This window comes from Ambystoma mexicanum, chromosome 1q, assembly GCF_040938575.1.
Source record: "Ambystoma mexicanum isolate Mex_15411 chromosome 1q, UKY_AmexF1_1, whole genome shotgun sequence".
NCBI lineage: Eukaryota > Metazoa > Chordata > Amphibia > Caudata > Ambystomatidae > Ambystoma > Ambystoma mexicanum.
The window spans coordinates 469,881,318-469,892,118 of record NC_090922.1 but is presented as its reverse complement, the minus strand read 5'-3'; the positions used below and the strand labels follow the sequence as shown (position 1 = coordinate 469,892,118).

At 49.9% G+C, this 10,801-nt stretch overlaps 1 long non-coding RNA gene across 2 annotated transcripts in view; it reads left to right on the top strand.

Moving 5' to 3' along the window:
* The first annotated feature begins 3,165 nt into the window (after positions 1-3,165).
* LOC138528837 (uncharacterized) overlaps positions 3,166-10,801 on the top strand; it is a 70,665-nt gene continuing 63,029 nt past the window's right edge. For both annotated transcript variants that reach the window (XR_011284263.1, XR_011284262.1), the window contains exon 1: positions 3,166-4,822. This is a non-coding gene — a long non-coding RNA (uncharacterized lncRNA). The remainder of the gene's footprint in view (positions 4,823-10,801) is intronic.

Genomic DNA, 10,801 nt, shown 5'->3' with positions numbered 1-10,801 from the left:
TTCCATGGGACGACAGCGGACTCAGGGTGCGAACCTTCCAGCGGGTCACCAGCGGTTCCTCGACTCAGCTTCATAGTTGCAGGATACTTGGATCCTATCCTTTGTTCAGTGAGATTGACCTGGTAGTGGTGTTTTCAGCATCCTCTTATCCAAAGTTCCCTTTGCGCCAAAATGGAGAGGACCCAATGGGAGATCTGCTCAAAAACACACACTCCATACGTGGACCAATCACGGACCACGGTTTTCCCACGGTTTTCCCAGGCATTCATGGCACTACATACTCTCTGGCACCCAGGATGTGTATTGGAACCGGACATCCCAGCCCACATCCTGGAGGCACACACACAAGGCATGCGGAAGCCTGAAAAAGCATTGGGATTCGCGGGAAAGTGAATGACCAAAACAATATTCCTTCCAGGACACATAGTGAATTGTTGTAGTAGTATTGAAAAAGGCCATTGTCCTATCTAACAATATGGAAACAAGTACCTTGCTAACTTTAAATGCTTCTAAATCTGAAACATTGAGAAGGATGTGTGCTGAGAGAAGTGTATCTGCTCAAAAACATAAAAATGGAAATGATCCAAAGAATCATGGACTGGCAATAAGCTAAGTTTAGTGCCATAGCTCCTGTGGACAGTACAGATGAGGTGGGGTTGCTCCCACTGGCAGAACACATAGTTCTGTCCCTGCACTTGTTCATGGGACCCAGGAGGATTTGGAGGATGTAATGTCTAGGATTTCCTCTGCCAGTACTGAAGGTGAGGCCATGCTTGAATTCAAGAAGCAGGAACTGCTGTTTAGGCAGAAGGAGCTTGAATTTAACATGACCAAACTGAAAATAGAGCAGGCAGAAAAACAGAAAGACACAGATCACCAGTTGGAACTGGCCGAGCTTCAGGTTGCCAATGGATCCAAGGGTCTTGGACATGGGTCTGGGGGCTTCCTCTCATCCAAGGTTTCCTAAGGATCTGCTCAGTGTGTATGAGGGAAAGAATGACATTATGGACTGGCTGAATACATTTGAGCATGCATGTGAAGTTTAACAAGTTGACAATGCTGATAAAATTGCCTAGTTAATTAGCACACTGGCTGTAGTGCCATTATGGAAATGTCAAAAGCCAAGCAAACAGGTTTTGCAATGTTGAAACAAACTCTCATCTTAAAGTTTGGAAAGACTCCTGCCCAATACTTTAAAAGATTCAGAGTACAAAAAGAAAGAAGGTAGAACTTGGGTATCTTATCTAACTGAATCCTTAAAAAACTTGACTGGCTGGGTCGAAGGTTATAAGGTTTCTACCATTGAAGGTATGATATGTCTTGTCATGCTGAAACACATTTTTGCATCTTCTTCCCCTGAGCTTAAGCAGCACTTGGCAGATTCAAAGGAGATAGATCCTGAGAAACTTGCCATAGCAGCAAACTTGTGGGTGTCACATAGAGTGTCCCATAAGGACAAGACTCATTCTGGTAAGCAGGAGGAGGGGAAAAAGTCCAAAGATAAGGAGCGTGGAAAAACTGATAAAACGTCCTCCCATAAGGGCCACAAAAGAAAAAAATAGGGTAAGACACAAGAGAACTTACATTGTAGTGGCGGTCAGCCTCCAAAACAGAACTCTGTTTATAGTAAGCCTCGCTATGTAAACAGACCCTGTGGATTTTGTTTTGCTTGTGGAGCAACTGACCATGTGAAGGGGGATCCCAGATGTAAGGTAAAAACCTTGGGGTTCACTCTGCTAATCTGGCCTTCTCCTCCTATGAGGAAGAAGAGATTACAGGGGCATCCTTCTCCTCAGACTCCTTCCCCAGTGGGATCGAAGCTGAGGTAGTTTTAGTTTCCCTGGGTTCCTGGGAGCCTAAAGTCTCAGAGGCTTATGCTAGGATTCCAGACAATACCAAGCACTACTTTCAAGACAGTGTGCTGATAAATGGAGTAGATACTCCAGCTCTTATGGATAGTGGGTGCAGTCGAACTGTAGTCGATTCTACTTTGATAGATCCAGAGGAAGTTGCCAGAGCTCCTCTGGCCCCACTAAGTTGGCTGATGGCCCACCTCTCATGTTCCCAGTAATACCTGTTACTCTTACAATCAATGGTACAGCAGTCAGAATTCCAGTGAGCATACAGAGGAATGTCCCAGGAAAGGTCTTGCTGGGAAATGATCTCAGAGCTTTAGGGCTTGTGGGAGATACAGCTGAAAGACCCTGCACAAGGTCTCAAACAAGGGCAGCACTGGCCACGACCAATGCCATGCGCCAGCCAAAGGGGAAACCCAACGCTAAAGGAGTAAGAAAATCTAAAAGAGGGAAAGAAAACATTCCCCCTAACTCACCTACCACTGAGGTGGAGGTAGTTGGTCAATCACCAGGACCTGACGAGGAGGTGGTGATACCTGAAATAATTGACCCACATGACCATCCTGAACTAAATGATTTGTTAGTAGAAGGTGGTCTGACATTGGCACTCGTGATATCGCGATCTGTATTCCGTTGGTGCTTGCTTTCAGAACTTGATCTAGCAGCGCATCTAACCAGTGGAACAATAACTGTTCTTTGTTGTTCAATTGTAGTAGGTTTGAGGTGCCTTCTTGTTCCACAAGCTTGCAGCAGCTAGAGCCACTGTGTATAGGTTGTTCCTCTTTTCCTTTGTCTTTTGATATGCTTTAGCGCTACCGCTGACTGGCACACCTCAACCTCACTGTTTATTGGATTCCCCTTTGCAATACCCTGTCAGCGATAAAGGAATGAGCCGAGCTGCCATTACAGACCCTGTGGCTGGCACAATAAAAACGTGCTATCCATCTTAAAATGCATTTATGTGTTTACTAGTTCAGTCAAAATGCAGATTCAAGTATCTAAAGCCATGCTGTTTAAAGCTTCATTGTATTTGTTTGCTGTAAACGGTAAAACATTTGTGGAAGATCACATTCCTTCCATTGCAGTATGGATGCAGCAAGTGTGGAGGTGACGACGTAAAAGTTGGTGGAGGCACCCTAATAATGTGGGTAGGGTACTTCTCCCTCCCCCTGGTTAAGGGGGTGGTGTGCGGGATGCAGTCTGAGGGGCGGGACGTGCACCAAACCCAGGGAAATGCCCGCGAAAGGCACCAATAAAAGGGGGCATACCAGGCTGCATATAAGCCGGCCGGTGTCCTGCTGTAGGAGAATCCATCTCGAGCAGAAGGACGCCCGCTGCACCGAAGGACCTGTTTTTCCTTTTCTTTTGTTTTGTAGGAGTATCCGGAGCTACGAGGAAGAAGAGGCTAAGGATCTTCCAGCAGTGAGATTGAGCCAGAGCTACAAGGAGGAAGGAGTGCAGCCCAGCTGAAGCTTGAGCACAGTGGAGGAGACCGCGGTGTGTGGGCTCTGGGGCCGGCGCGTGGAGCCGGTGTGGTGGAGAGTGAGGAGCTGCGTCAGGAGGAAGCAGCACGCTGCGGCGAGGGGCCATAAGGCTGAACTGGTGTGTCCGGGAGCCAGGAGTGGCGTCGGAAGAAGCAGCAGCGGCAGCGAGATAATGAAAGGCGGACCAGTGTAGCCGTGAGCATGGAGCTACAGTGGACAAATCCGAGCGGTGTGGCAAGGGACCATCCTATGGCGGACGAAGTAACTGCAAGCAGCGCGAGGTGAGGGGACATTGAGGCCCGGGCCGCATTTGGGTGAATTGCATTTTAAAGTTGCTGCATGTAAACACAGATTTCCCGGGTCACCGAAACTGCTGTTGGGTGAAAGTTTGTTGAATGTTACACGTTGGGAACAATCATTAAGAGGATCGGGGTAATTTCCTTATTATAAAAGTTACCACATGGAAAAGCTGACGACCGTGGCCGCCGATGCCGCAGATGGGTGATTTTTAGTTGGACAGTGCAATCAAAGGGGAAGACTTGGCTTGTACAGTAAGGAGAAAAACTTTGCAGCGCAGGAGCTGGCTAACATTCTATCTTCTCCCCCTGCTGTATTCAACGGTGGCTTCACCCAGTATCTGTAGCACAAGCTACAGCGATGAATCCACCCCATGGCTGGGTTAATACGTTTTGCAAGAGGCTCATAGTTGTTGACTTATTGATTGGACACATTGATTAGCCTAAAACGCTACAATTATTGCCCAAAGGTTGCTGCAGAAGTCAAGTGTTAAGCAGTGCATGTGCCTGGGTATTATAGCTGAAGATCTATCATAGACAGTGCATGTGCCTGGAGGCTGCTGCACTAGAAGAACAAGTATTGCCATAGAACACTCGTCTGCAGTGCAAGTGCCCGGAGGCTGCTGCTAAGGAAAAGAGTCGGTGGTGCGGGCAATAAGAGGCTGCCGCAAAGAAGAAAGATGTCCACACAAGCACAGGGCATGCCAGGGTTTTGCTGCCATGATAAAGATCTGTAGCAGTTCATATTGATGGCACATGTGGCAGCCGCCAAGCATGGGCTAAACTAGTTACAGTTGGTTGGAACACATCTGGGCGATGAAGCATCAGGGCCTAGTCAAAGGTCAGAATCACCACTTCTGTTCCCTAACTTTTCAGCAGAGGAGGCTCTGCAGTCGATCCAGGCCATTGAGGACAAGAAGGAAAGCGGGCCTAGCCAAGAGGAGGAACTACCAGCAAAGAGGAACCCGAATCTGACCGCTAAGGCGAAAGTGCAGCAGGCAGAGGGGGCCAAGAAGCGTAAAGCGACAGGGGCAAGAGGCAAGGGGAGGGAGGAGCAGCCTGTGGCTAATTCAGCGATCTTAACCTGCAGAGGCTCCAAGGGATAGTGGCATTCCACCCAGTGCTCCTGTGGCAAACTCAGCAGTGGTAGCAGCAGAGGGAACTGCGTCCTTGGAGCAGGTGAAAGGTATGTTCATGCAGTGCTTGGGGAAATGCGGGTAATGGTCAAGTGATGTGCGGTAATGTAAATGCATTTAATCATGTCGGTAGAAATGCTGAGGTTATTCACCAGAAGGGGGAGAATATAAGGCTGGGGGGCATGGGGTGTCCCAAGCCCCAGGGGCACGAATCAAGCTTCATCAATGTCCAGTGGAATCCCATTGGGGGGTTGGTCAGTTGCAACAGGCTTTGGCAACACCAGCAGGTTCACAAGCGCAGGTGACGGCGTGGAGGGCTCAAGGGGCAGCACTGTCTTGGGAAACCCCTGGTGGTGGGGGCAGTCAGTTGCTGCAGCCAATACCAATGCCAACAGCCAGCCAAGTACAGGGTATATTGTGGGGCGAAGCCACGCAGTATGGGAGGGCAATGCTGGGTGTTGCCCCTGTACGGGCAGCCGGGAACTCTTTGGTTTGGCACATTCCATTGGCCTATAAGGAGAGGATTTGGCAGAAGGAGTTTTTTGCGATCCTTAGCTTGTTGGACATGGAGCCTGTGGGGATGGGCTTACAGGAGTTATCTGAGAAAGAGAGGGAGAAGAAGAATAGGGAGAGGCCCAAGGTGGAGGAGAGCATCCACAATTGGTTGGCGGTTTTTAGGATGCTGGCTTCCATTATGATCGAAAAATTCCCACAGGATGCAGGGGCTCTGTTTGCTTATGAGCAGTACATTCAGACATTGTACTTGACCTATGGCGGCGACGCCTGGCTAAAGTATGACAGGGGTTTCAGACTCAAAATGCAGGTTTGGCCCGCGATATCCTGGGATGAAGTTGATGTGAGGGGGTACATTGAAAAAATTGTACCTTCAAGGGAGACAGGGGACAAGGCTCATGGCGAGAAGCCTCATTTTTCAAAATTCAGAGAATCGTACGGGTACCGGGGAAGGGGGTTCTTCCTGGAATAGTCGTGCCAGTTATCAGGGGGAGCAGGCGGTGTGCTGGAACTTTGTGGACGGGTATTGCCCCTTTGGCAAAGCATGTAGATTTAAGCACACAGGGGGCAGAAGTTCAGGGGACCACAGCTCTCCTTCCAGCGAGGGGAAGCAAAGGAGTAGTGCTAAACCCAAAGAGAAGGCTAAGCATAATTGAGACCCAATTGTCCACACCGTTACTCCTGCATAAGCTGATTCCGTTTCTAAATTCTTATCACAACAGTGCGAATGCGAAGTTGCTCTGGGAACGTTTCAGGTGGGGGTTCAGGATCCCTTAAAAAGGGGCAGTGGGGAACAGGAAGCTGACAATATGAAGTCTGCATTGAGAATGCCTGAGGTTGTTGCACAAAAGGTTGCTAAGGAGATCAAGCTGGGGAGGGTGGCGGGCCCATTCACCTCCCTGCCATTGAAGAATTTGATAGTGTCACCTTTGGGACTGGTACCAAAGAAGGAGGAGGGTCAGTTTCGCCTAATACAGCACTTTTCCTTCCCTGAGGGTGCGTCGGTTAACAACGGCATAGCTGAAGAGATGTGCAGGGGCCATTATTCATCATTTGACAATGCAGTGGAGCTGGTGAGGTCATCAGGGAGAGGCACATTCATGGGGAAGGCTGACATCGAGTTTGCTTTTAGGTTACTACCGATTCACAAGGAGAGCTATCATTTGCTGGGCTTCACGGTAAAAGATGAGTACTTTTATGACAGGTGCTTACCAATGGGCGGTGCTATTTCATGCGCCTACTTTGAAAAGTTTAGTACTTTTTTAGAGTTCGCTCAGAAGCAGAGAGCACAGGGTGGAGGAGTAATGCACTACCTCGACAAATTCTTGTTCATCAGGAAAGAGGGGACGGGGGAGTGCGGGTCGCTCATGAGCATGTTCCAGGATTTGATGGAGGAAATGGGGGTCCCGTTGGCCAAGGGTAAGACAGTTGGTCCACTCACAAAGCATACATTCCTGGGAATCGAGATCGGCTCAGTGGCAAGGAGGTGCAGGCTGCCTACGGACAACGTGATGAAGCTGAAGGAAATAATCATGGAGTTGAGGGGCAGGATTAAGGCTACAGTGAGGGAGCTCCAATCATTGGCAGGTAACCTTAACTTTGCGGGCAAGCTCTTCCCGAAAGGGAAGGTGTTCACCAGGAGTATTGAACTCAAAACAGTGGGTTTGCGACACGCATCTCAGCATGTGCGGCTGGGGGCCGAGGTGAAAGAGGTCCTCAGAATGTGGGATGGGTTTCTGGATGAGTTCAACAGGGTACTGCTATGCTATGGAGGGAGCAGTGGGCCACTAGCCAGAAATTCAAGCTCTTCACTGACTCATCGGGCTCTCACGGATTCAGGGCCATTTTGGGGAGCAATTGGTGCGGGCCAGGCCTGGCCGTCTGCTTGGCATCAGGAGGGGATTACCAGGGACATCACGTTGCTGGAGCTGTTCCCTATCGTAGTTGCTTTCAAGTTGTGAGGGAAGGAATTGAATAACAGGAAGGTCGTGCTCTGGTCAGATAACTTGGCAGTGGTCCAGATCATCAATCAGCGGACGTCCAGCAACACAAGGGTGTTGAAGCTACTTAGAGAGTGTAACGACTGGAGGGGGGTGTCTGCACTTCTGCTCTCTATATGGTAGAGGAGAGGCACAGAGGACCCCAGCCAAGATTCTATATTCGGTAGCTATGGTCGAGCAAATCAAGGCCTAGCTTCTCAGGAGGTGATGCAGCCTGATTCTTAAGTACAGTATTGTCCCCAAGCACCCAGGAAGGAATGTTCACACACTGTATTAGTTAAAACACAGTCTTTATAGAATTATTATTCAAGGTTATGTACACTATCACAATAACTCACTTTGTCCTCAGAAATCAATAATGGTAAATATATACAGTTCTACAGTGGTACCACAAATATTATCAGATCTCATTAAAGTGCATCAACGATACTGTCAAAATGTCACACAGATCAATAAAGAGGAAACCAGCAGTAGAGAGAGGAAGGAATGCAAGATAGTTGAACAATTGGCAGAATACTGGCCCCATACCACTAGACACAGTCCTGTGTGGAGTTCCCCCCGCCTGGGCAACCTGTAAAGCAAAGATGTATCACAAGCCCAGTCCATATACGGTTCTATGAGTCTTATTTCCTTCTACAATAGTTCTACAGCCCCAATGTACCTGGAATTGTAGCGTTCGTCGACAGGAAATCGACAGCTCTTCTTGAGCCCTTTAAGGCAGGAGTCACGGGTCGTCGAACGTCCGACGGGGAATAGGGTGAACTACGGCGGTGAAGTGGCAGCTTCGTTCCTAGCGGTGCTCGTCGACGACAGAGCGTTGGCATCCTGCATGGAAGAGGCGTCGCGGGCACCTCGGTGTCGATAGTTCTGGACCGCAGAGAGATGATGAAGAACTGTGGCCCATCGGCGTCTCTATGGTCTTTAGGTGGTGGGAAACCCACCGGCAGATGCTCCTCGGCGCATCGACGGTCGGGCCTTGTCCAGCGGGATAAAGCGGGCGGCGATGCAGACGAGAGAGTCCGTGGATCAAATGAAGTTTCTTAGGCAAACAGGAGCACGATGGCTCCAGTCAGCGACGGCGGTCATCTACAGTGGCGGACAACAGTCCGGGCGCTTCTCTTTGGGATTCCGCAGCAGTCCCCATCTCCGGTCGGCAGCCTGTCATAGGTCTGTCTACCAGGGAGCTTTGGCAAAGATCAACTGGTGCATGATGGTCCCTCGTAGCTCGGGAAGAGGGCGCCTTACCAGGTCCTCTCTGGGTCAGTTCTTGGAGACACAGCAGCTTGCAGATTGTGAAGGAGAGCAACAGCAATTCTTCTCTTCCAGCAGGGCTTCAAAGTTAAGCTTCAGTTTCACTCCAGTTTATCTTCAGCTTCTGAACACGATTCCTAGCAGTGAGAGGTCCCCAGATATACTGTTGATCTCCCATTCATGCCACTGGGTCATACTCCAGCATCCAATCACGGCAAAGGGCATTCATGCAGGCAGGCAGCCAGGCAGCCAATCAGGGACATGGTGCATTCAGGCCATTCACTTCTCTCCAGACACTCACAACAAATTATGTGTATTGGGACAAGTACCCAGCCATTCAACACTCCACACTGCATTCATACCGGTTTCGGGCAGGGCTGTCTCAGTCATTGTGTCAAACACCCACAACATAGAATGCGTATTCGTCACACACTCCATTCACCCAGGTCCCACCCACAGGCGTACCTACAACATACGTTCGTTGGGAAGGCTCCAGCGAGTCTGGTCAGCACTTCCCCACACTACCATATATGGAACTTCCACCCAACTGCCAGTCAGGGGGAAGGGACAGAGTCAGGGCTTCCCGGGACTTTGGGAAGATCAAGGTAACAGGCGATGGAAGGCAAGAGGCCATGGCGACCATTTTGTCTCCATCAGGAATCTACCGATTCCAATGACAGGGCCTGGGTATCCCAAAATGGAGGACGCTCAGGGCACCGGTCAATTCAGCACAGAGCTGCCACCAGCCCGTACCCTGCTCTGTGGGTCACACGCAGGTGCCCAAAAACATACACTAGGGGCTCAGGGTTATACCCCATACCCATGGGTGCAATAAGGGTATCCCATGGGTCGGTTCACCAAAACCAAGGAGAGAGCTGCACTGCTAGGAGTCCCACATGAACTCCTGCATGTAGAACACAACAGAACACACGATAAAAACAGTAAAGGACAAGGATACGGCCCTGTCCCTCCGATGCATTTACTGCATCAAAGGGAGCTCACAAAAAGCCTACTTAAATTGAACACAGAAGTGAGAGCTCGACGCATTCCGGGAGTAAAAAACATGGCCGCTGACTCTCTCTCGTTTACAGTGGGAGAAGTTTTGGGGGAACTGTCCAGAGGCCAGCAAGACGATGACCCCATTCAAGGCGCTGTGGTGGAGCATGATTGGGGGGATCTGAGTTCTTTATTCCACACCGCTCTGCCCCCCGGCACAGCAAGAAGATACAAGGGGTGCTGGGATCGGTTCATGGCCTTTCAAGGCAAAATGTCGACTGAAGGGTAGAGGGGGGTGCCAGTGCGCGCTTTTGTCGGAAGCGGCTGGCGGTCTGGGAAAACCAGATCCTGGATGTCTTATCATTTGGCAGCAATAGCGCATTATTTCAAACTCGGGGGGAAGTCCGACCCCACCAAGGAGCACTACATTTTGATGGTGATGAAGGGTTGGCTAAACAGAGAGAGAGGAAACCAGATGTAAGGAGTCCCATTAATATTGTAAAGATGCACAGTTTAATTGAAAGCCTATAGTCTGTTTGCCATAGCAGAAAAGAGAGGGTTTTGTTCACAGTGGTCTTTACATTGGCCTTCTTTGGTGCCTTTAGAGTAAGCGAGCTGCTGCCTCTAAATAAAGAGGGAAGGGGCTCTGGGTTTTTAAGGTTGGAAGATGTACAGTCAACAAAAGAACGGGTATGCATTTACCTAAGAAGGTCCAAGACCGATCAAAAGGGGAAAGGGAGGATGGTCACACTCTATAACATCCAGGGGAGCTTAGTGTGTCCAGTAGCAGGGTTGACGGCCTATCTCCAGGGAAGACAGCTGGCGGGTGCGGAGTCTCCCCTTTTCTTGCACGGGGACGGGTTGGCCTTTAGCCGGTTTTCAATTCAGGAGGGTAATGGACATGGCATTGGAGAAGATGGGGGCAACGGGAGGTGTGTTTGGTACCCACTCCTTCAGGAAAGCTGCAGCCACATCAGCGGCCGAGGTAGGCCTGGGTCCGGAAGCAATCATGAGAATCGGGGGATGGAAGTCTGGGTGTTTTAGGAGGTACATCAGGCCGGACAAAATGTAGTGTTAACAACTTCCTTCTCATCTCCTTCCAACTAACAGCTGCTTGGAGGAGGAGACGGTCCATCTGGGTAGTGGGGCATTCATTTGTGTCTAGAGCTGGGGCAAGCTGGACTGCAGAAAGAGAGGAATTGACCGCTGGCGAGTACCGGATTTGGTGCCCGGAATGAGATGGGCACAGCTGCAAGGGCACATCAACAA